The sequence below is a fragment of the Amia ocellicauda genome, chromosome 16 (assembly GCF_036373705.1).
Source record: "Amia ocellicauda isolate fAmiCal2 chromosome 16, fAmiCal2.hap1, whole genome shotgun sequence".
Taxonomy (NCBI): domain Eukaryota; kingdom Metazoa; phylum Chordata; class Actinopteri; order Amiiformes; family Amiidae; genus Amia; species Amia ocellicauda.
In genome coordinates this window covers 15,052,508-15,079,909 of record NC_089865.1, presented here as the reverse complement: position 1 = coordinate 15,079,909, position 27,402 = coordinate 15,052,508, and the positions used below count along the sequence as shown (strand labels likewise).

General features: G+C 35.2%; 1 protein-coding gene across 1 annotated transcript in view; it reads left to right on the top strand.

Annotated features, from left to right (window-relative positions):
* The first annotated feature begins 9,774 nt into the window (after nucleotides 1-9,774).
* gulp1a (GULP PTB domain containing engulfment adaptor 1a) overlaps nucleotides 9,775-27,402 on the top strand; it is a 152,550-nt gene continuing 134,922 nt past the window's right edge. The window contains exon 1 of the mRNA XM_066688125.1: nucleotides 9,775-9,885. The gene's annotated coding sequence lies outside the window, so the exon portion shown is untranslated. The remainder of the gene's footprint in view (nucleotides 9,886-27,402) is intronic.

Sequence of the window (27,402 nt, the reverse complement as noted above, 5' to 3'; positions counted from 1 at the left end):
GTCCCTTCCTTTAGGTCCTGCAGTAGCCAGTAAAGAAATCGGTGAGGAAATTAAAAAGAAAAAAACACCAGTTCCATTTCTTTTTCAATGAAAAGCCAGAAATTGAAGCTGATGACAAAACAAAACTGAAGCCCAATGTCTTCTCAGGTCACCACACTGGAAAAATCCAATTGAAAGTAAATATATTTGGTATTCTTTGGTTGTTTCGTTATTTATTCTCCTGTGGCAGAGGAGGAAGCTGATTATTCTCAAAATAGTGAAATGCTGCCTGTGATTATGACATGTAATTTAATCATTTCACACATAATGTGTGGGTTTAATTGACCAGAAGGCACCGTTGAGAATGTAGTGCATTCTCAACAAAAGGAGGACACTTTTTTTATACCAATACTTTCACGTACCTATTGATCGTATGTACTGTTCTTCTTTTCAAGTTATTCTGTCTTAAAGCCAAAGGCATGGCATTGTGCAAGTCTACATCTTTGTCTTTGGAGTTGGCCAAACGTCAAGGAAATGAGCAGCAGTACTTTGTAACAAGATTTCTGCTGGCATTCTCCAGTCAAACAGCATTAGTTTTTCCATCGCATGTAAGGTAACCTGTTATTATAAAGATGAAAGGTTGGTCAAGAGTTCTAGAAGCATTACATCAAATCATTTTATATGAAGTTGTGTGGGGAAAATGTTGTGTTTGTTTGTTTTACTTAGAAACAGTGATCATCAGGGTAGATGCAATTTGAAGAAAATTGTCATGATTTATTCTCTGTCCATAAAATATAAATCAGTGTATGTCGTACAGATGAACTGCAATTTGTAGATTCACACAAACACACACACACACAACCCTACACCAAAATTGGTATTAATTTAGGAACTTAGATTTTAAGATTGCTTACCAGGAAATCCCTTGATATGCTAATTCAGAGCATGATATGCAAATCACAATAGTAGTTCTGCTGACTACTGATATACAGAAATGTAACCATCCAATTTAGTTTGCAAGTGTAGAAAAGCTATTTATTTTGCTTTAATCCAACAAATGGCTTTTCATTCACACTTCATGAAGATGTCACTCAAGGTGGTCAGGAATATTGCAGATGAACTTTGGAATTCCCCAGACCTAGATATTGAATATTACTCATATTATAAAATATTGAGATTACACAAAGGAAAATATGCAATTATAGTTCAAAAATGTTCCAGGAAATGGATGTACTCATGTATCTTTCTTATTGTTCATAAAATATACATGAATTTCAGAAACATCTCTTAATGTCCTTGCATATTGCAACATAGGTATTTATTTATATAAGAACACATTAGGAAAGAAGAGTACACATTCTTCAAATGTATTTAAACAAATAATAATCATCACTAACCTTGACAGGTTTGCAGGTTTGCACTGAATTGTGTGATTTCCACATCAATCACAATATTGTGCAGTTTTCAATTTTTTCAGGGAATCTGAATTTGGCTACCTACAATTATTAACCATTTAATTAATGCCACAATATAACTATGTGCAAAATATTAACTTTGTCCCCAGTTCTGCTGAAGTGAAAAATAGAATGAAAAGCAACACTGAGATGTTTTTAGCAGTATGGTATCATAATAGGACGTTAATTAATTTTCCTTTCTCAGATATTTTGAATGTATTTTTCCTAAGATTTTAAAATATGTACACTAGCATCCCTTAAATGGGTGATGTCTTAATTATTCCGACAATGTTGTATTGACCTAAATAATCACCCAAAGCCAATGTGAGGTTTTCTATTATATTCATTTTTCACATGCCACTTCAGTTACTGCAGAAAGATTAACACAAGATAAAAACAAACACTGAAAATACCTGAAGCATCCTTGGGATTAAAATGACATGCATTTGGATGAGATTGAAGTGATATCGATAAATTAATAAGTGAGGTATTCATTTTGTTAATACAGATATTAACTATACTTCCTGACTTAAAGACAGCATAGCACACTGTGTGGCAAGCAATAGCTTTTGAACTACCTCTATATTTCTGTTATTATTTAGCATGGTGACATATAATACATATTTTACATATAACAAGTATATCATTGGAAAATAGACTTCTCATTTGACGAGTTAAACATAGTTGCTTTCATTGCTTCAGTAAATCCTAAACCTACTAAATTGTTAAATCAGAACATCCTTCCATATTCATAATTTATTATTGTGGCACTCACTGTTATTGCAAACACCATCTAAACATTTCTCTGACACTCAATCTACAAACCCGGCTCCACTCAAGTTTCCAATCCAGCCACGGAAATCTTAATAAAATGTGTTTATAAGGAAACGATACACCTAAATCATTGAGTAATCCCACTGCAAGTAATTAGTACCAATTTGAAAAGACAACATACAAGTGGATTTTTTAAATCTCCCAGACAAAACCACAAACACCTGGAAGTGTTTATGTGGATGTTTGAGTGAGAAAAGGGAGATAAAATAAAGGTACAACATTTTTCCATTCTTCAATGTCATACAGTACCCTCAGGAAGGCAGCCAGGGAGTACAGAGTTTGCTTACCAACATGGTAATGACCCTAAACACATAAGAAAGAAAAACAACAGGTGTTTAAATTGATGTGCTGGTAAATTCAGTTGCCTGATCTTTAGGGACTACTAACCAGTATTTCATAGCATTATTCATAGTGACATTAACTATCGTATGTCCTTATCACTTTTAAAAGTTAATGTGCATTTTGCTTGCTTTATTGCTTCCTGGAACTCACATTTTCATGATTAAGAATTAAGCAACCCTTCTGAAAATGACAGTGTAGACCCCTCACAGGGGTAACAGGACTAGAGACTGTTTCAGAAATTGGACACTTTATAATTTGTAATCATTAAATGCTGAACTGAGATGAGCAGAGCTTGCACATAATAGTACTAATAAGAAAAATAATACTAGTATTAGTTTTAATGTTGATTATTTTATTAATATCTGTTCAGTAGTCCTTTAACCTATTGGAATGTTCTTGGTAGATTCTGAATGCAAACATTCTCACTTTCGTATTTTAATTAGATTTCCAGATGATCACATTGTGTTGACCATCAATGTACATCCACTTTTAATAATAGTGATTTCCAAATAAAGTAGTATATATCATGCTGAGTTTTACAGCCATTTTTTTTTTCTTTTACTGAACATACAATGATTCAGTTTAACTCTAATTGGAGATGAACATACTAAGTACTCTCATGTGCCTGTATAAATGATTACAGAGGATAAAGAAAACTAAATAATAAGTGTCTGCTGATAAAATTAAATTCTGTTTAAGAAAGGTGAGAGAGCATCAGGCTTTTCAAATTATTGATTTAGTTTACCATGTGTGCATTTGTCGTAATTTTACTAGTAATCTAATGGTAATAAATGGATTTGTATAATATACTGGCTGCTGAAAAAAACAAAGCAGGAGTAAACAGTGTATTGTATTTCATGGCTTTAAGCACTTATATAATCACATTTAAATGTAATCACATTTCTTTAGAAATTGCAGTGTGAAAGCAATGCATTTTAGAAGTTGTATATTTAAATAATGTGATTATCTGTAGCTATATTGGAATGTAATCTAGTAGTTCAGCAGATTTCCCCACAAAATACAACTGTACATTGTACAACTGGTACATTGTGAAGAGTGAAAAAGAAATGTTTGAGAAGATGAAAAAAAAACAAGTACTATGCAATTACTTTGTGAAATTAAATTTCAACTAATAATTCAAGTCACTAATTCAACACCAGTCATAATTCATAAACAGATTCATTCAATTGAATTAGATATTAAAGAGAAACGGGGCAACGAGATTAAACAAAATACAAGAAATGACAATATCGCTCATGTTTCTGCCGAGTGAACTCAAAGATTAAATATGGGTATTAGTAGCAATATTTAGAATTAAATTAAGAATTTCTTTGCTTATTCCTCAAGTCAGTATTCTCAATTATTCTCCTTCGGGACACCATCATATTTACAGTTTTTAATACACCTATATTATCCCAGGTGAATAAACTGTCACATACAATATATTCCTTCCATGCTCTACATTGTGGTTATATACATGCCAACATCAAATCATAGTCCAGAAGCCCTAAGGCTTACCAAAGGCAAATTATCTACATTTCCACCACTTCCCAGATGTACACGGTTTATGCTTAACTTCACAAGCATTAACAACAAATATCAAACAAAAGCCTACATTTAAAACAGAAACCATTGATAAAACACTATCAATACAGTACATCAATACATTCATATGAACCTCTATTTAAAACCATGTTTAGACTTGGATGATTTATGCAAATCTTTCTTTCTTTTTAAAAATAGTATTTTCCCTTGATTCTGGTGCTGCTGAAAATGATAAGAAAATATTCTTATTGTATAGCAACACAACAATTTACTGTTAAGTTATATTCCTTTGGATGAACTTGGATGTGTCTGATCAAAAATAATCTTAATTAGATTCTAATACACTTCTTTGACAGTTCTGTTGATTATTAATATACATACACATGAAAAGGATTGAAGATGAAAGGAGCTTATTTGAGCAATTTACAATTTGCTGATGACATTGTCATATTTGCAAAAACCTGCAGCTTACAATTCCTGAACTCTCAGATGCAAGCACGAAAAATGTATATAACCTGAGTAAATCCAAAGTCATGTTTAACAGCTTAAATCTAATCAACGGATACTCGGAAAAGTCAATAGTTATATTTATCTTGGACAACACATCAGCACAGATGGAGATATTATGGAAGAAATCAAAAGAAGAGTGCAAATGGGATGGAGTACATTTGGAAGAAACCGCATGCTTTTCCTAAAGAGAAAAGTATTTGAGCAATGCATTCTATAAGTGTTCACTTATGGCAGTGAAACCTGGGGCCGGATTAAATCAAAACTTTGACCCACTCGCTAATAGAAAACTACAAATCTATACATAATAGCAGTTACATTTATGATTAGAAGAAAGTGGCATCTTATTAAAAATGAAGCCGGAACTGAGTACAGTGTTTCTATTAGCGGGTGGGTCAAAGTTTTGATTTAATCTGGCCCCTGGTCACTAAATGCAAAATGTTACATCCAAGAGATAATAAAAGACCCAGAAGTTGACCACATAAAAGTTGGGAAGATTAAATAATACATTTTGCAGTCATGATATGGAAAAGGGAAGCTATAGATGAAGCAAGTGGAAACATTTTTGGGAGGCCTTCAACGAGCAGTGGATTGATATTGGCTGCTGATCATTATCTATATTCACGTACATTTATTATTCATATATATTAACATTTATTGTCCCAGGTCACACCAACATATCTTCTTTTTTCGTCTTCCCAATGAAATAGGTCTTCTATCACTTCTATCTCTTCTATCTCTTAGGATCCATTTTATAGCTGATTCTGTCCATCTTTGGTCTGTTATTATTGCAGACCAAAGATACATATGGTTATAAGGTTTTCAATAATTCTACTCAAGATGTAGGCTATATTTAGAAACAATGTCTGTGCATCTCAGTATGATATGGATTATCAAGGGCGATAAAACATTGGAGAATATTTCATGTTTAGAACTGGGCTGAATAAATGTAAAATTGGCAGATAAAGCCGTTGTGAGATGTATTGATAACTGAGTTACTCTTTTCACATTTATTTGAATTCAAATGCTGTATATTTCAAGGACAACTTGCAACACAGATGCATATTTGAAACATAAATAACATCTTATCCTATTCATTGAAACCTTTACATAGAAAATGTAAATACCATACAAATAATGATAATGAAAATGCATTCTTTAAATAAATATATACATAAATAACTAATCAAATACATAACTAAATAAACAAATAATCCAGGCACCAAGAAAAATTAATGAAACACATACATTTAATTCCAACTTCAATGTGGCAACTTAATCTGCTTTTTGTTACCTACCATTAAGATCACTTAAACCTTTTGAAAACTTTTATTAAGTAACTTCTAATATATTATTTAAAAGCCATATAATAAAGTATTAAGTAATTTTATTTTGGACCAAATATAGATACAGATCTAGGGCCGGACTAATTCAAAACTTTTACCCACCTGCTAATAGCGCAAATTACAAACCTGTACATTATAGCGGTTACATTTATGATTAGAAGAAAGTGTCATCTTACTGATAACGAAGCTGCAACTGAGTACAGTTCTGTAGTTTTCTATTAGTGGGTGGGTCAAAGTTTTGATTTAATCCGGCCCCTAGTATATGTGTAGAAGTGAATATGTAAGGTAAACTTGCAGATGATAAATCCCATCATCTGCTTGTGATTTATTTTTTATGAGCTGGGTGGTCAATTAAAAAAATAGCCTTTAAAATGACTGCTCTATCCAGGGTTGAGGACAACATGAGATTGATAATCTCTCAGCGTACTGAAATAAAAAATAAAGTTGGCTTCTGTTCATCTGAAGAAGATGTATGTGGCAGATTGTCATTCTAAGAGCTGTGCTCTATGAAGCATATCAGAGAGTAGAAGAGGATATAAATACTTGTATCCATATGATTCCTTTCTTATTTTTGGAAATTAAATGGAAACTACCATGTGCAATACATTTTCCGTACTTCCTCTGGCAGATGCTACAATTGATGCTCAGCAAATGAAGTGGAAATACGGATAGTTTTCTCAATTAATGCCATTTAAAACAATATAAAATAAGTAACAATTACTTAGCATAGCATTTTATTAGGACTTCATTATCAAAATGGCTGTCAGAGAGATGAATGTTGAAAGATGAATACTATGTATAATCAAATATTATGAGGGGTTATGATCACCTATGGTCACAAAATGTAATTATGTTTCTTCAGATTGGTAACAATTCACTGATTTATATATTGCATTCATAGTGTTTGGGGTTATCCTTCAATCAAGACATTTTTAAATTGCTCAAATGCATCTGAACATGTAGGAGATATCTCTTGTTTTAATTGAACTTTAAAAGAATTGCTGTATTTGTAATCATTACACTTTTAAATATCTCTAAATCTTAATTACTTTTCGAGGGATGCGAAAATACCCTTCATTTTGTGAAACATTATTTTAGAATGATTTAATAATGCCTGTAAAAAAAGTGTAATGTTATCAATTTTGATGACAGGACATTGGATTTTCCTTCAATGTTTTTGTGACTTAACATTTTTTTTAAACTTAAAAAGTGAGTAACAAACTGATGTTTTACAGATATTTATGCAGCAGGTGAGATAACACAAAATAAGTATTTATTATTAATGCAATATATACCAGTTAGTCTCATCTTGTTTAAAAACTGGAAAGAGAAAATGGTGTACAAAAGTGAAAGTAAAGCAAAATAATACTAGTTTCACTATTTTTAACTTGCAGCTGCTATAGAAACACGTTTTCTAATACCTAATTTGTAGTTGGCATGTCTCCAGGATCTTTGATAGACTCCACATAGGCAGCAGCTTCGAATACACATCCAGCATTGACATAGTTTGATATCTTCAAAGCTATAGTATTGTACTAATAAGTGGAAAAGAAAAATACTTAGAGCAACATGTAAATATAACACCTTTTTATTACCCTGATATTGTGTGCTGTAACATTTAGAACTCTTTCACTAATTTGTAATTCAAGGTGAACATGATATGTTTTATATGATAGTAAGTTAGTAAGTAAGTCAAATTCAGTGTCAATGCTGATTTGTTCTTACTGGTACATTTTAAGCAATTTTCCAATGTGCATACACTTCTCCTACTCCTAGTTAATTATTATAAGATTTCATCAGAGAGATTAAAAATAGTAACAATTTGGCTTTGTAGGCAAGTGCCTCCTACCTACTTTCCTAAATCTCGATCTTCTCCTCATTTCCAGATATTTCCTACAGACCTGGCTTCTGATGAGAGCTGAATGATGTTGGCTGACCCCCTTTAGGATGTCAAACGGTAATTTTATTTTTGGAAAACCATTTAATTGTAAGTGCTGTGAACTTCAGCTGAATGATTCCTTCATCTCGACCTCATAAGAACCCACACGCAAATGTTTGTCATACATTTTTCAGTGATTTTTGTTGCAGGCCTTTTTTTTTTCTTTCCCTGTAATGGGCAGCAATGATAATGGATTTATGGTGTGGCCATATGTCATTCACTGACAGTGGGACTTGCCTTTGGAAATCTGCAATAAATTGTACCTATTGTTATTCAATGCAATAAAAGCAGCACAATATGAACATGATTATATAATCCATGGAGACCGCAACTGATCCAGCTCAAAAATGTGTTATTGATATGTGGAGTGGAGAACAAACACAAATTTACTCATTCCTGCGTCAGAATCGAAATGTACCTGCTCTTAATGTTTTGAATGCATTTTCAGTTCACATACTAATTGCTTGTATCCTTCAGCCTAAGCCACAAATGCCTGCCACTTAAGTCTTGATTTCCTTGTTTTTTCTTTCCAATGTTATTTTATGAAACAGTGTATTCTGATGTTGCATTTTGAAGGATTTCAAAAAATGTCAAGAGATGATAACATGTAGAGTGCTTCTGGGAGACAGTCACGGTACTCAAGAGTCCTTCAGTGGGATTCCAGGCGAGTTATTATTCGAGAAGATCTGGTTTGTGAACTAAAAAAAGCAGCCACCAGAAGTAGTCAGGGTAAATCTCATTTAGCCTACTCAGGAGAATGATGAAAAAAATGGGAAACCAGGTCCAGTGTGTAAGGATGGCGATGTAAATAGTAAGTAGGTGGGAAGAAGTTTAAAGTTTAGCAGTGGGTGCTGAGTTTGAATGATGTTAGTATCATAATAATATATAATATATAATTATGTGGGGCATATTTATTGAATTTAGTGCGTGTCTGCCCTTTCACAGTAACCATGTACTGCTGAGATACATGCTGATGTAGTAGCTTAGTGTCTATGATCAATTTTGCAGTTACATACAGCATGTTTCATACTTTACATGAGCACGTTATTCATTTCAATGAGGATTAAAAAACAAGCTGGTGTTTTCCTTCCTGGTGTGATTCTTACAGGCACCTGTTATTTTGCATGCAAACCATATTTCCTCATGCCGCATGGCTAATTAGCATATGCATCACCACCTTTACCCTTCATTTACATGACTGGGCGAAAATATACATTTTATTTTTATGATTGACACGCACTGCTCCGGCACACACTTCCTTTCCTAATGCATCATTGTAATCACAAACACCTAATTGCATTTGTGTATTCACTGAGGAAACTGAAAACGATTTATTTTGAAAGAAGCCAACAAACCAAACAACAACAAAATGCAACAATTTCGTCTTCATCATTTTCAAACAGTATCAATTGGGCAGTGGTGGCTGTGTAGTTAAGGTTATGCCAAAATCGTCAATGGAAAAAAGAATCAGATACAATTGTGTAATTCATCTTGTTTAATGAAAACCGTATGTGTATCCATCCCCGGACCTCAGTGCCCATACATTCAACTGGTTGGAAAATGTTTAAGTGCGCATCCTCTGCCCTGTGCCTTTAAACGCGCAGCCCTTCCAGTAGAATGGTTGCCTTTTTTTTTTTTTTTTAGCGCATATTCCCTCAGTTATGCGCAGATGTGCAGAATCGAACCGATCCCATTGGTGGATGAGCGCAGATCCGCGCAGAACTGCGGGAAAACTCGCTACACAAACGCCACCAATAGCGGCGCTGCACGGCGCAGGCTGACGTCATTAAACAGCCAGCAGCTGCGGCGCTGAGGGGGGATGCGAGCAGAAGCGGAGCCGCGTCCAGGACACCCGGGCCACTGCGCGGTTAGTGCGTGTGTGTCTGGGAAGGAACAAATCCGGAGACGTGCATACGTTGAGGACTGCTTTCTCTCTTGGGTAACTACGGATTAACACTATTTAAAAAATAATAATAAAAAAAAAAAATATGCGTCTGTATGTAGCGAGAATGTTATAGTGCGCAACTGTTACAAAAAGTTGTTTTTCTAATGCAGATCCATCTAAGTTCGCACAAATTGAAGTCATTGAAGTTGAAGTTACGGAGGCGATGTCTTGCGTGGTGTTTCTCATAGTAGTAGCCTGTAAAGTGCTCAATTTGGTTGAGATTTTGAAGAAAGTGAAGGGGCTCCTGATTTGAGTCGGGGTGTGATTTGGTAATGTTTACGTAAGAAACGACAACAAAAGTTTGTGGCGGACGTGGTTGTCAACCTGATGTATAGTAGTATACACATGCATGCTGTGTTGTCATGCTTTTGTTGTACAGGAAAGGAAACCAAACAAAAACCCGTTTCAAATGTTACTGTTGTGATTTGGCTAACATCCGTACGAATTGTTATAATTCATATTAGTTATCGCCGCACTTAATCATACAGGCGTATTTATTTGATGGTTTTGTTTTTCGGTGATGTGATTTGCGTAGTTTTATTTTTAATTGACTTAACATGAACAGTTATTGTTTAATATCATCTTCACGATCTCCGTACTTCTTTTTTTTTAACGTCGAGTATAACTGGTCGGTGGTTTTAAGTCGCAGCTGTTTTTGGTACTTGGTAGCAATTTAAATCGGTAGCATCTGTATACTTTGAGGACCATCCTCTGCATTTTCTTTGCCTACATTTGTACTGTTCAGATGGTTGCCACATATAAAAAGTGCCTACACCTATCCTTTTAAGACTATCTATGATGGGTGCATTGATACTCCTAAGACATCAGCATCAGGATATTTAGTTGCATGTTGGGCAGTGCTGTTGTGTCCCAAATAAATGTGTCAATTTGTTTTAAACCTCCGATTACCTGCATATATTTATTTATATTTCTAATACTGCTGATCAACAACAGATGTCACCCTTTCATGCATTACAGCTTCAATGCCCCATCGTCATGTTGGTTTTGCATCAAAGTGAAACCTCTCTTGCTGCTGTCCATGGCTTTTAAAGTTAAGGTTGTGATGCTTTCCAAGCAGATGCGCTTCCATTGTGTTTTGGTAGGGGCACTATTACATACTTTCTGATTTCACTATAATATAAATGTTTTTCACCTGATTCATGCATTTCTTAGTAGACCCCCCTCATCAAGGGTGACTTACTGTATACAAAAACATTTAAAAACATTACAAAAGTGCAGTAATAGTTAGTACAGAACACAATAAGCCTACATCCTTGTACAGTTAGCGAACAAGTGCAAATATAATACAGTTAAGGCCTAGGTATGTGCTAGAGTGAGCAGTAGGTATAGGGTCAGTTGCAGTAAAAGGATTCAAGTGCTAACAATGCTAGGGATGTGACGGTGCTGACACAAATCTGTCGGATGGGGATGCGGACATACTGTATGTTGTATTTGCCAGTATTACTGTGAAATCATTTGCTACAGGTTCTTAAAAAAAACTGTAAATGTGAAATATAGCTGAAAAAACATCAGCTCATAGTCCTAAAATTGAGTATAATGTAGTACTTTTATTACTATTATTTCACTGTTCAAATAAACTGTGCAAATGCATCAAACTGTTCAAATGCACAAGTTACTATTCAACATGGTTTCTTAAATTCTTAACATTTATCTAATCCTACTATTACTAGTCACTTTACTACTTGCATGTAGTTTAGGCTGGTAGGTGTACATTACATTTCAAAAACCAAGTTGTTGGGCAGTAGCTGCTGTGATGAGCGTCACAGGGGGTGACATGCACGGACACGTTTGGCATGAGTTATGTGGTCAAGAAAAAACGCCCAGAGAAACCCAAATACGTGAGTAAATGAGGTAAACATAAGAAGGAGTGAAAAAGCAAATATAACCGTACAGTGCATCCAGAAAGTATTCACAGCGCTTCACTTTTTCCACATTTTGTTATGTTACAGCCTTATTCCAAAATTGATTAAATTAATTATTTTCCTCAAAGTTCAACAAACGATACCCCATAATGACAACATGAAAGAAGTTTTTGAAATCTTTGCAAATTAATTAAAAAGAAAAAACAAAAGCACATGTACGTAAGTATTCACAGCCTTTGCTCAATACTTTGTTGAAGCACCTTTGGCACCAATTACAGCCTCAAGTCTTTTTGAGTATGATGCTACAAGCTTGGCACACCTATTTTTGGGCAGTTTCTCCCATTCTTCTTTGCAGGACCTCTCAAGCTCCATCAGGTTGGATGGGGAGCGGTGGTGCACAGCCATTTTCATATCTCTCCAGAGATGTTCAATAGGGTTCAAGTCTGGGCTCTGGCTGGGTCACTCGAGGACATTCACAGAGTTGTCCTGTAGCCACTCCTTTGTTATCTTGGCTGTGTGCTTAGGGTCATTGTCCTGTTGGAAGATGAACCTTCGCCCCAGTCTGAAGCCTAGAGCGCTCTGGAGCAGGTTTTCATCAAGGATGTCTCTGTACATTGCTGCATTCATATTTCCCTCGATACTGACTAGTCTCCCAGTTCGTGCCGCTGAAAAACATCCCCACAGCATGATGTTGCCACCACCATGCTTCACTGTAGGGATGATATTGGCCAGGTGATGAGCGGTGCCTGGTTTCCTCCAGACATGACGCTTGCCATTCAGGCCAAAGTGTTCAATCCTTGTTTCATCAGACCAGAGAATTTTGTTTTTCATGGTCTGAGTGTCCTTCAGGTGTCTTTTGGCAAACTCCAGGCGGGCTGTCATGTGCCTTTTACTGAGGAGTGGCTTCCGTCTGGCCACTCTACCATACAGGCCCGATTGGTGGAGTGCTGCAGAGATGCGTTTTCTTCTGGAAAGTTCTCCTCTTTCCACAGAGATGCTGGAGCTCTGTCAGAGTGGTCACCTCCCTGACTAAGGCCCTTCTCCCCCGAAAGCTCAGTTTGTCCGGGCAGCCAGCTCTAGAAAGAGTCCTGGTGGTTCCAAACTTCCATTTATGGATGATGGAGGCCACTGTGCTCATTGGGACCTTCAATGCTGCAGACATTTTTTCTGTACCCTTCCCCAGATCTGCTCCCTTTCCCGTAGCCCTAGTCTGTAACCCTACATCTTGACAGCACTTAGCTTTCACCGTCCAGGATGTAGGAAGTCTCTTACTGTACTTGTGTAAATTGTAATTGTAATTTGTAAAATGTATTTTGAATTGCTATGTTTTAGCTAAGTTGAATTTGTAATGATTGATGCCTTGTACTTCTGTATTTTTTGCACTTATGTTGTAAGTCGCCCTGGATAAGGGAGTCTGCCAAGAAATAAAAATAATTAATAATAATCTGTGCCTCGATACAATCCTGTCTCGGCAGTCTACAGACAATTCCTTGGACTTCATGGCTTGGTTTGTGCTCTGACATGCACTGTTAACTGTGGGACCTTATATAGACAGGTGTGTGCCTTACCAAATCATGTCCAATCAACTGAATTTACCACAGGTGGACTCCAAACAAGCTGAAGAAACATCTCAAGGATGATCAGTGGAAACGGGATGCACCTGAGCTCAATTTTGAGTGTCATGGCAAAGGCTTTGAATACTTATGTACATGTGCTTTTTTTTGTTTTTTGTTTTTAATAAATTTGCAACTATTTCAAACAAACTTCTTTCATGTTGTCATTATGGGGTATTGTTTGTAGAATTTTGAGGAAAATAATGAATGTAATCCATTTTGGAATAAGGCTGTAACATAACAAAATGTGGAAAAGTGAAGCGGTGTGAATTCTTTCCGGATGCACTGTATATAAACAGTATTAATCTTGTATATCCTTAAATGACCGCATTATAGAAGTGCAAGATTTTAAAGTAAAGTAAGTTACCGATGGACGTTTCATTGTTGGCAATGTTGTAGTTTGTTAATAATTAGTAAAGGTTTTTTCTATTATTATGCTTTCTATCTTGTGGGTCTGTTGTGCACCGTTAGATACTTTACATTGTGTTGTAACCCTACCTTTAAAACACTAATTCAAAGTATTAAAGCCGCAAGGCACAGCTACCGGTGTATTGTGAACAGGTTGTCACATGACAGCCATGGACTCCGGGATGGAAGTGTTTAAGAGTTAGTATCGCTAGTGTAAACCTGCCTTTCTGGCATTTTCCTTGCAAAAACCGCCTGAGAGCCACACTGGAGCTCATGAGTGAATGAGTGAGTTAAATGCACACGGCAACTCACCCACACTGAAAATACACTCACTTCATATGGTGGTACAGAAACATACACGTCAGCCTATCTTGCAAGGACAGGTAGTTGATACTGGTTCATTTTCCACAACAACAGGCTTTTCTTTCATTGAATAGTTTCACCAAAATATGTAGTCATCTCCAGTGGTGTAGTTGTTACATGCAGTTTTTATATGAATCGTTGTAAGTGGGCTTTATTACATGTCATATTATTTCATACAAATACACCACACAAGGAAATGTTTTAAATCCATTTATTATTAATTTTAAATATTTAGAATTGACTGATGGTGCTCCACTACACCCCTGTGTCAGAGGAGGAGTTCCGCCTTAAAGGATTTTAAAGTACCGGTAGGGTCAGTTGCGCAGGGAGCATTAAAGACATTTGTAGCATGGTATTTGCTCATAGTGTTAATAATACCAGAGTAGTAATGTTTGCTGATCATTGCTTTAATTTTAAAATGCATCCATGTTGGCCTTGACAATAATAAAGTGCTTGTTTCAATTATGGAGGTTATAATAATATTGAAGTTATCCAGCTACTGTATGGTAGAACAGGCATACAGAAGAAACTGACTACATAAAATATATTGAATCTGATTATATTTAATTAAATATACCGTGTGGGTTTTTCTCAGACAGAGTATAGCACAGTCCTATTTATTTTTTGTGTGCTAATTAGACTGGTTATATATATAGGGTGCCCAGTAAATCTTTAATTGAATACAATGTTTCAGTTACACAAACCAATACATAAATTTGAGAAAATAACTAAACAAATACTGTTGAAAGTTTGAACCCACGTTTATTGGCTGTTATGGGATCACTCCTCATGACCCCGAGTGCACTAAAAAGTCTCCTTTCAATCTACTCTTTCATGAAAGCATTTCTAGTTAAACATTCAAATTACCCAACAATCAAAGGATTGATCTTTACATATCCAAATCAAAATTATCATCAGAAGTTCCACTCTAGGTTTACTCTGTTTTTGTGCATTCCCTCTAAAAAGTTTTAACTGTGAATTTGTCTGCAGTTTCTAACAATTAAATTTGTGAGCACATATAACTGGGAGCCAGTACTAAGCAACTGCAAACATCCCTTTACCCAAACATCATAAGTAACAATACTGAACGTTAAAAAGGTATGCTTGGGGCACCTGGAATGTCAACAAAGTGTACCCTACAATGTATTGATTTTAGAACTTTACAATTATTTGAAAATGCCTTAATATTAGGATTTGGTAAACTCTGTGGTTCAGTTAATATTAGTTCCCAAGCATTCCCATTTATTCCTCAGAATGACAATTACAAATTTGAAATGTGTTTATTGTAGTTATAGTGGGTTTTTTGTAACCCAGCTGCATCTGAAAGGTCTTGGGCCATTGAGCCCAGACTTGCCTTTGGTAGGGGCAGATGTTTTTGGAGATACAAACAAGAACATGTTCGGTGGATGAGAGGTCCAGGGACGTATCGTCAGTATTTTACAGGTGTTTTTATTTTGTGTCACGCCACTGATCATGAGGAACCATTGAAGGATGCCGATTTCCCACTTGATGCCACACCCTAGCATGGATATTTTTGGAACTTTACTGTGAACTTTGTACCTCTGAGAACATTTGGCCAGATCACTAGACAATATATTTTTGAAGTTATCTGTTCCAGTTTAACCATATGTATGTGATCATGTGATTTATGAGTTGGCTTTCCTATGAATAGTGTTGACGTGGACCATGCTGCAGCTTGATGGAGTTACTGGTATATGTTGTATTCTGTGAGTCCGTTCCCAAGTGATCAGTCAACTCGTTCATTGGTGTATGTACTATAAACAGCACCTTCTGATCTGGTGTTATTGAATTAGTATTCAATTTATATTTATGAAAAATGGCAGCTCTCATTTCTGGAAATGCTGAACAAGAGGTTCATGTAATAGAGAGTTATTTCATTTAAAATAAACAGTAGTACATTTAATGTAATAAGGTTCTTCATTAGTCAACGGCTTTTAGTTTCTTAAATGTTGGTAAGATTTCCACGTTTCCCCATGCTTTTCCAAGCTGACTATCATTCATCTAGAGCTACATATATACATGTATGGCCTTTTAAACTGTAGTAAAGTGAAATGGGATTGAATTCCCATCCTTCCTGAAAAGGGTAGAATTCACTCTGGACTCTAGATGCAGTAAAACTGGGTCATACAGGGGGTTTGGTACGGCAGTGTTAAAAGTGGAAACATTGTGGGTGTATAGCCTGTGGCTCATTACTGGTTTCATGACCAATTCATATCAAGGGAGTTTCTCTTGCACTTTTGGTTTCAGCTCTCCTAAGTAAGTAAAACTCAAAGATCTTGGTTCAGCAAACAAAACTAACTTGGTACATTACATTATGTTGTCTGGTCTAATGTAAGTCTAAAAATATTTGTCATGCAAGGATCTATTTTGCTATCCTCAAAGTGGTTATGACTACTATTTAAAACATGAAAACGAAGAATAAGAATAAGCTGCGTTTGGAGATTGTAATTGTGTAATTTTTAACATTTATGAAGATCACTTTTGGATGTCAATTCCAAATGCACCTGTCTGGACTGAAGCACTTATTTGAAGTATCAGATGTTTTAGTTTCATCAATATGTATCTGATCAGTATTGACCACCATGAACTCCGATAGGAAACCATCTACTATTCAGCATTGTTTAGGGGATAGATAAGTTATTCACATGTAATATGTAGTGCACTTAAATCATATGATATATGTGTAGTTTGGGACAAGAGGTTTTTAGATCTAGGATAAATGCCCCAACTCAGCACTCGGTAGACTTTCCTATTTAAAATAGGAAATGAAATTGAAACAGCCTGATATTGCCCCAAAACGGAATCAGTTGAACTGCAATATGCTTAAGCCTATTCAGTCTGCAGTATTCTTTACATAATCCATAAATGACATGATTGTTGTGGTTTAGGCTAAAAGTTTTTTTTTTTTTTCCCATACTGTTTGCTGAAATGCCATATTCAGATTCACCATTGCGATCTCCCTGGCTGTTTTGCATACTGACAACATTATTCTTTTTCTTTATTCCTCCTCTTTTACCAGTGTCAAAAGTGGAGCAAAGGTTCTTTATTCTAATAGTCATACTCAGCATGGGGACTGGATTAGCAGCTGTGCAAACTTGATATCCACACATAAAGAAATGGGGGATAGAAACAATACATTTAAACCCCCAGGATGAGTAATTGCTAGTTGGGGTGTTTAATAGAATGTCATGTCTTTGAACACAAAATGATCTGCTGTGTATGATTACATCTTTACTCATTGTAACCCAGACATCTGTGGTAGCTGAAAGAAATGCTAACTTCCCAGTTTAGGCTGATAGCCTTGGAGATTTGCACCCGACAGGTCTGCATTGCTAAAACTGATGTTTTATGGTTAGCCTGACTTCATTATCAAATGTGCTTAGGGAATGCACTAGCACTTGTTACCGTTTATGATGTATTTGTTAATTTGTAAATTTTCAATAAAATGTGTCAGATAGCATGCTGCTGTTCTTACCATTGACCTACACTCAATTATTCAGATTTGCTCACCAGTCGATATGACAGTAGAAACAATGGTAAAATACGAATGATTGAAGTGTAATGCTTCATGTCCTCCGTGGATTTTGTAATTGTTCTGACATCCCTAAAGGAAGTGTTGAAATGTTCTGTTTTTTTTAACGTCTCCTGAAAGTCCCTCAGTTTTTAAATTTAGACATTCCTTATGGCTCTTATTCAAAGAATCTTTATTTTTCCAAATGGTGTTACCACTTTAGATGCAGTATTTGTCCTGACAGTTTACTGCACACAGATTTAAATTGTGAAGCACATCTAGATATCACGTATAGAATGAAAGGTTTCTGAGTTTTATTTGACTTATTTTAAAAAATGAATGCAGTTTGTTCAGTTAAGCCTGACTTTAACATAAATCTGTTCCTCAATTAAGAATGAAACGAACTGGCAGCTGAGCACCATGGTGATGAAAGTTATCCTTTTCTGCAGTGAGAATATTTCAAAGTAGAAAACAAAGGAGAAGGGAAAAAGTTATTCACTGCTACATTCCTGCAGAGTTATCTGAATAAATTGAGTATGAAATTATATTTGAATGGCAATGAGGCAGCTGCTTATGTAACTGTGACCTCATTCTGAGTAGTACAAATAGAAGATTGTTTTAAGAAACAAACAAAAAAATGTGGACAGTATGTTCTGGTCCAACTGACCATTAATTTTTTTTTTTCCTCTCCTTTCCGACTTTACCTCTTTGTTATCGAGTGTAATTTGCAATAATGATTTTTTTTAATTTAATGTATTTAAACCCCTGATCTGCATATTCATGTTAGATCTTACCTTGCGTTTTTCAGACTCCTTTGTGATGTGACTAGAACATAACAGGATGTGGTGAATTAGCCAAGTTTCTTATTAACGTATGTGATACAGGCATCCATCCATTGTAATGCATGGGCAACTTCACAAATGGCAAAACAAATGACAAGAAATGTCTCACAATTGTTTTCTCCATTTATGGTATTTTGCTACGTTGTATGGAAATTATAGCAAATTTTGTTAAATCATATTTTTAAAGGTGTTATGCTTCAGAGTAATAAATTAAATGTTGCTGTATGCATGTTGCAGTTGTGTAATGTGTAATTTAATTGTTAAATAAATCATAAATTATACTTATCAATTTTATACTTTTGAGGTGTATTGAACACTGATTTGTCTCAGCAGGTAGTGGCACTGGTAAATACTGTTTAAGGCAGAGGCCGCCAATACTTAGGCCTGCAAATTCCTTATGGCTGACAAGTACTGATCTGCACCTGTAACACCTCCCTGGAAAAAGAAGAGCTTTAGTGGTGGATGAAAAATGTACCAAACACGAGTGGTCATTCTCTCCCATCCTAGACAACTGAAGAGTTTAAAGCAAGTTTAAAAAATATGCTCTTTGGGCAGCTTTTCATCCCGCAAAGCCATCACTGCGACAAGAACCATGTTGTTCACTGTAATGACAACCTTAGGCTGTGAGGTGAGAAGCATGGTTTAAAATTGTTTCCTAAATATCCCTTTGCTCTGAGCAAGGTCGCAGCAGAAGCATCCAGCCTTGTATTTGGTTGATTTAATTTTGACATTAAAAGAAAAAGTCATGTTCCCAAATCTAGGTCTCGCTTTACTGGCTTCCTTTTGTTTTGAGCATTAAACATGGATTTATGCAGTTCAAAAGACTGCTGATTACCGTATGTATGCATATGAGATGTGCTTCTGCAAATGCTGCCTGCCAACTCTGGTACAGTTCCTTATGATTTCAGTCTTGGCAGTCCCCTTTACAGAGAAACATTTGTTGATGTAAAATGAGGATCACATATTCCCAGTCCTTCTGCATCCATCATAAGTAGATAAATATGGGTTTGAATGAAGGCTTGTTCATGGTAACAAATTGTTTATGTCCAATATGACAGCTAGATTTTGTTTGTAAGCTTACTCAGTGGAGTTAAAATGAGGTCCATTTTCCCTGGCATGGAAAACCTACACTTGGTTTGTAACCATTGTTTGGGTAGAGAAAACTTGTCAACTTTTTTGAAAATGGTAAGAAATTAAATATATTTTACATTTAACATTTCTCTCTCAATTAGCCTGCTTGTTTGTTTAGTAGAATATCATAAAATCAGGAAAGAGTACAATGAGGAAACCAACAAAAAACAACAAAGAAATACTAATTTTAGATATAATTAGATTGGAGATTCTTCTATAAGCATGGTTTTCAGCAGTAAATCAAGGCAAAATATCATACCTATATTAATATTGTTCAAACTTGAATAAGTCTCGAGTTTTAAATCATAAGACAAAATGGTCATCTTGCTGATATCAAGTATAGATTCACCTTGTATCATACCATTACATTTTTACATTAAGAACCGCTCAAATGTTGTTTTTTCGCCTGCAACTTAAATAATATTGCTGTCAAGAGAAACTGAAGAGACATACTTCAGGGAAAGACACTGCTAATGATAAAAAGCTATTTTTGCCCTTGTTTCTGAAAAGAATTTGATTTATTTCATGTGGAAAGCTAGTCATACTTTTCATCACCCTCTTCTTTTCCATTCAGGTAAGATTGCTAAAAGTATTTTGAGGTTCTACCATTGCTGCTCAAGATCTGGTTGGCAAAATTAAATGTATTGTCTTTCACTGCTCAGGCTAGAGCAGGTTTGCATGCAATACATCATAATTTGCTGTGTAAGGTTATGAAACCCCCCCATTTAAGAATTTCTGAAACTTTTGCTTACCGTATTATTGGGGATTAATTTAAACTGAGATGAAAAAAAAAAAAATACAATGACCATGCAGCTGATAGTCTACACATAAACTGGGTGTCTGTTGTCCCTGCCAGCAGATTTATCTTGTTGCCCATTACTTACTTCATTACCAAAGCAAGCAGAAAGACATTTGATGTTCCAGCTTAAATCATTTTGGCACAGGCTACTGTTTCTGACTTTTAAACACAAGTTGAAGGACATAAGACATGCCTCATGGGAGATAAATCTCATTATATTAGTGGCCTTTAGGTGCAGCCATTATTTAGGGTGACTGTGAATTTATAACTCTTGGAAATCATCTGGTTCCTAAAGGCATTCCTTTCATCAGTTTTAATGGCCCTATTGCAAGAGGATGAGGAAAGAGTCCTAGCATTTCATCTCTGAATATCAAAGTCCTCATTGTGTGTGTGTGTGTGTGTGTGTGATATATATATATATACATATATATATACATATATATATATATATATATATGTATATACATATACATATACATATACATATATATATATATATATATATGTATATATACATATACATATATATATATATACGTATATATATACATATATATATATATATATATATATATATATATATATATATATATATAACAATAACTACAAGAGCAACCAGAACAAACAGAACAGAGCTCTTTAGGAGTTAATTAAGGTTTGGATGTGTACTTGCAGATGTTGTTAATGTGACAATTGTCTGTATTTATTCTATTTGTGTCTGATATCTACATAGGGTATCATCTTTTCTTCAAAGCCCAAAGTCATGAATTTTAATAAGACAAAGGCAGATGTACAGTATGGATTACTCATTTTAAAATTTGAATCACAATGCTGTTAATGCTTTTAAAATAGGAATGAAAGAAGTTGTTAATAAATCATACAAGATTTGAGGTTGACGACACATCCTCAGATCCAGTAAAGTTAAAAGCAATACATATTTGAAGTTCTTAATCTAGTAATAAAGATGTGCCTTGATGGATAAGGACAAGTTGCTTAACACTTCTGACACTTTCATACATCTTGTGTACACAGTGACTACTGGCTGAACCACATTTGAGGTGAATATATGATTACTACTCTAAGAGGAAAGGCAGTTAAGGGTGAAATATTGACTATTCCTTTGAATACACTCATACTTCTACAATATAACAACTTGCACCAAATCTAGCAGCATACACCTGTGTAATACTCAATGAACACATTCAATATCCAGAGGTTCCCTGGTCTTCACCTTGTGACTATTAGTCATAATGTCTTTCAGAAGTGGGAATAGTAACTTCAGACTGTTTAGCTACTCTCCAAATCAGACCTGTATTCTCTGATAGCAGTTATCTTTTTATGATACAATATTTATTCAATACAAAAAATAAAGATTGCAACTTGCATAATTATGCTTTAATGAGTAATAATACTTCTACACAACAGTATAGCTTAAGGCTTAAGGTATTTTCTACTGATTGCAAAAAAATATTTTGACTGGAAATGTTTTTAGTACCAGATGAACATGTAATTTGTTATGTAGTGTTAACTAAAACGGTTTCTTACAAAATGGTAGTGAATTGTGATTCTTCCTCTCTAAGCTGTATTTGAGTAAAATTGTCAGGTGTCCCTATCATTTTCACTGTCTGAATGGATACATCACAACAATTAATTTGGCTTCCTTTCTGGATGTTAGGGGAAAAAAATGTTAAAGCTTTTAAATTGTTTCAAATTTGCCTTTATGAAGTCCTGTTAATCAGCTATACTAAGGTGAATATGTGGCATTGATTATTTTGTTTATCCTTTTCTTCCATCTATATTGGCAGCATACAAGATATTCTAGTCACACAATGCTTTGGAAGTGAAGGTAAAAATCCTAATTTCTGATCATGCCCAGTTAGAACTTGACCTATTGGCTTTTCTGTATCCCTGCCAGCTTCCCTACACACTGATCTAGTATAGTAGGCTATATATAAGCAGGATAAGGAAATAAGTTTAACAAGCAAGTAAAAGGGCTGTGAAACAAAGTTTTTCAATTCAGTATGTGTTGCTTAAGCATAACATCGATTTCATTAATGTAATATGATTGACATTCAGATTTTTATGATGCGATATCAGTTCGCAGGTTGAATATATTTCTGTACATTCAGGTCCATTTGCCATCCTGTTTTTCTGTGCCTATCCCTTTATCTTCCTTTCTTTTTTGGCAATCCAAAAGGTCATCTAGATCGGCAAAAGAGAATGCATTTACAGTATTCATATATTCAAAGTTAATGCTTAGTTATTCTTCCACTGGCATACAGCTCGCAAATATTTTCTGTTGAATGATCTGCTCCCCCCCCCCCCCCCCCCTTTCTTTAGATTTAATAGATTAAATGAGTGGCCTTGCTGGCAGCCATAGTGTAGTGTACTCCAAACTCACCCATAACACATTAGCAGCACTCATGTTCGGTTTTTGTGATGACCAAGGCAGCACTTTGATCTTTTGCAAATTTGTTGCTTGACTTGAGCGCGTGCAATGGATTGTAATATCAACCCGTGTCTGTTGGACCTTAAACTACTAGATAGCATTTCAGTCAGTATTATGTCTTTGTTTATTGTTTAGTTTTTTTTAAATCTAGAAAATGTTCCAAGTCCCTGAAGAAGTAAAGCATGCCAAAACCGTGATTGAACTGCCACAGAAGTTCTGATAAACATTTTAATTATAGGCCTCTCTGTTCGCTTGCGCACAGAACTTTGCTCCCTGCTCTGTAAACCGTATACTGTCTAACACTTGAACACACAGCTTGTTGTCTACAATCATTTTGGAATTATGTATTCTAATGTGCGTTTTCTTGAGGAGGTGTCCCAACAGCAACACCTGTTGATAGTATTTGTTCAGGTATCTTTGCACTTTTTTTTCCTGTGAACTGCAAAATCACGACGTTGCTCCATCATATGAGCAGCATCAGTGTGCAGGTGGATTAAATACTCTAAAACAAAGAGCATTGTATGATAAGATGTATTTATTTATTGAACCAGCATTTTTAAACTTTGTTTTTAATAACCACTACAATGACAATGAAAAATCAAATAACTCTTCCAATGCTAGCTCTGCGTACTGCATTACACTCTTAAAAACATGTTTCCACGCATAGGCCTAAGCCCTGTATTGAATACCATTAGTAAATACTCCATATTGTATGTATCCTGTAACAGTATGTTGTAATGTAGGTTTAATTTTTGTTCATATAGCTTGATTTAGACTGAAGGGTTGCAGTCTTGTTTGCTTGTTGTTGTTGGCCATTGCAGTGATTTGGAAGCATAGTGGACTGCGCACTGTACAGTACCTTGTGTGGAATGAGAGAGAGGATATTTTCCCTCCATTTCTGTTGGTAATCCTGGCACTATTACGATGAAGGAAGCCTTCTATGAGACAAGACAAAACATAACTACAGTCCAATACATTTGGATGGTCCTGTTTCACTTTTTGTTTTCCCACACATTGTATTTGACACTGTGCATATTTTGCTTTTAGGAGGTTTGCAGATTAAGAATATTAATGTGTATTGTCCTACAATTTCCCCCAGTATGCATGATTAATAATTTCTTTTGCTTGATTAAGTGCAAGCTTCCAGAATGTAATAAGTTATTGAATGTTCTTTAAGGCGTTATGGTAATAAAAGTGAGTTAAGATGCCACAAGACAATTAGTTCGTTAGATTTCAGTATCCTGCAGCTCATTTCCAGAAATTAACAATGCTCAATATGGGTCTTGAAACCTCATCATTATATTTGAGGCTCTTTCCGCACAATGCAGCCCCTACGCTCAAATACTGCAGGAGGCGGAGAAGTGGGCAGCCAGGGGAATGAAGTAAACCAAAACCAAAATCCTTCTAAAGATTTCAATAAGATGTTTTCCAAAGCTAAATTTCTTATGGAGTGAAGGGCATTTTTGAGGCTGACTCCTGCTATTCTTCAGTACCCCTAAATGTGTATATAATTAAATGGAACTTTAACACACATTACTATCTTGTTTTTGTATGCCAAATTGGTGAGGTATCACAAGCACAGTTAGTTTTTCATCCAAATGTCATGGTCAATAGAATGACAGTGTTATTCCACAGAATAACTCCTACATTTAAATATAGATATTGGCTGTACAGCCTAGATTCTGAGTAAACTAAATTGCCCTTGTTGTGCAATTGTCAGTACCCAAAAATAAAATGCAGCAATGCTGAGTATACAGTAATGCTTGGGGTAATTCCTTACCCATGCTTCATGGATCCACTGACCGAATGAAAGAATTTAACTTGTTCAAGTTTACAAATGGACCTCTGCAGAATGCATTTTCTATTCACTTGCATCCTTGTGTACATGTTCAGTGATTATAAATTAGAGTTGCAGTTAATCTGCACTGCACAGGCCATTCTGTTGCATGTTATATACCACAGAGTGATAAGTGAACAACTAATCTTTCTTTTGGGTAAAATATCTTTCTAATTATTTTCAATATAAGCCCACTGTTAATTAAAACAATTAAGCAATAGGTTGATTTTAATTTCCAACAGTCCTCAAAACATAAGGCACATAATGATCAAGAAAGTTCTTTAACACCAAAAGAGCATAGCAGATAGACTGTGCAGAGTGCAAACCTTTCAGTAAGTTTAATAAGATTATGCATTTAGGTGTGAGGTCTAACTATCAAATCACCTCAACTATCCATCCTTTTTCTGTATTGTTGTAAGATGTGCTAAATAAATGATTTATTCAGAAAAGAACAGAATCATGCATGCATCCCATAGAATGCAGGAGATAGCTAGCCTGTGTTTCAATACTTACATTTTGTAATGACGTTAATTCTTTTAGATTTGATGGCAACAGGTGGTTTCATTGGTCAAGTTGTTCATGGGTGACGGATGGTCTTTAACGTAAAAAAAAACAATTACTAAAACAGTTGGAAATGTAAACATTCCTTAAACTGTCATAGTTTCCCTACTTTTTTTTTTTAACATTGTAGTTGTAGCTATCTCCTTTCCAAAGGTTTCTTTTAGTTTTTATATTGATGCGGTTTTAATTAGGAAGGATGCTTTTAAAACTTGCATTTTTCAATTTGTGAAGAGAAATAAACACTAATAAGATGAAAATTGAACAAACTGGCAATTTACATTAGTTCTGAAGCATGCAAAATAACCTTCTTTAATAGAATACATCACCTGAGGTTTCAACGCTACATAACTCAATTAAATGTTTTAGAATGAATATGTTTGATAATTGATGATCAGACCTACAAGGAATTTGCAATTTTTTCAGCAGTAATCAATCCGCAACATGATTATTATGGACAGTTGCTGCATAAACTGACAGGATAGATAAAAAAACGCAATGTCCAGGGTTTATGGCCACTTAAATTACCCTGCTCATGTGGAATAATAATGCATTTTAGACGTTTTCAAAATGGAAAATTAATAAATCAACTAGCCAACAAAAGGAATGCTGTATAAAGAGAGAGCATTGTAAACACTGCTCTTCAGCTGGCTATTGGACACCTAGGGAACTGAAATAAAAGTGAGGAGAGGGAATGTGACAAATTAAGATGATGGATGTAGACTTTAAATCTGCTTTATTTCAACAAGCATAATTACTGGTAAATAAAATGCATGCTTTTGTATTATATCAAATATTAAATAGACTTCATATATTCAAATATGTAATTCTTTTTAAATATTGTTTTTTTTGTATTAATATTGTGCTTGGTAAGTCAAGGCAAACGGTTAACTTGAATTTTGAATTAGGCTTAACCATACCTCAGTAGTCCTAAAACATCTGTTAAATACATTCTGGCAAGGCCTGTCGCTGTATGTAATGCATCCTGAACATTGTAATAAGACTTACTCATGCCAGCTTTCTTATCTGCCTGTGCCAAGATGCCTTGTAGCAAAAGTCAAGAGGCTAATTCGCATAAGAGCAAAGTACATGTAGTTTGTCCCATTACTATGCTGCTTTTTGCATTCAACGGTATACAAAGTTAATTACTAGTACTGCATACTCTTCATTCATAAATGGTTTTATGCTCCGGCTCTAGATTTTAATACTCATGAGGATGTATTGGATGGTGTAAAAATAAAGTCTACTCCTAAAATCAGTGGAGCTGGTGTAGGGAGAGAATCCCCAAGCTCCCCCTGCCACGATCATTTCCTCTTCAGACACCCTCTGTGTGCAGGCGGTGGCTTAGTACACCTCTGTACACTTCCTGTTTTTTTTGGTCTCGTCACAGTAATGAGGTTATATCTATATTGTATTTTTAACTGCAGTTTCATTTCTGATGGTGCAGTGGAAGGGCATAAAAGGCTGTATAATTGAGGTGTACTGTGCAGTCTCTCAAACGACAACATAATTTGCTATCTTCTGGTAGTAGGCCTATAATTACTATATTTACCTGACCAGTGCCAGTGCTGAAAGTGCTTGGGAATGTAACCTGCTTTGTAGGTGCTTGCTTTACAGACCTATCTAGTCTTTCTAGGTCCAAATGTCTTTTCTGTGAGAGCCACAAACAACTGTTTTCACAATAGTGCTCTTATTGCTGATTTAATGTTACATTGTATATGCATGTTTTCCTGTCTATTAACAAATTACATCTTCACTGTTTTTTAGTATGACAGTCACTTAGTGATAACCCTTTTTACTGAGGAACTGATAAACAATATTAGGAAAAAGGGGTCTTTAAACCATGGAAGAAAACATGAGCAAAGCATAATAACAATATAAAATTATAAATTCAGTGGAGAGAATTGGATCGTATTTAATCTGAGAAAATATTTTTAAAAATGATCACCAACTAAATTTACCCCATACTGACAAGCATAGTCCATCAACAAATTAATCAACAAATCCAGTTTGATGGGCTTCAACTTTTTAATGTTAAAAGGATATAAAATGAATGAAAAATAATTATAGTTTATTCCTAATACAGCAATAGGAAC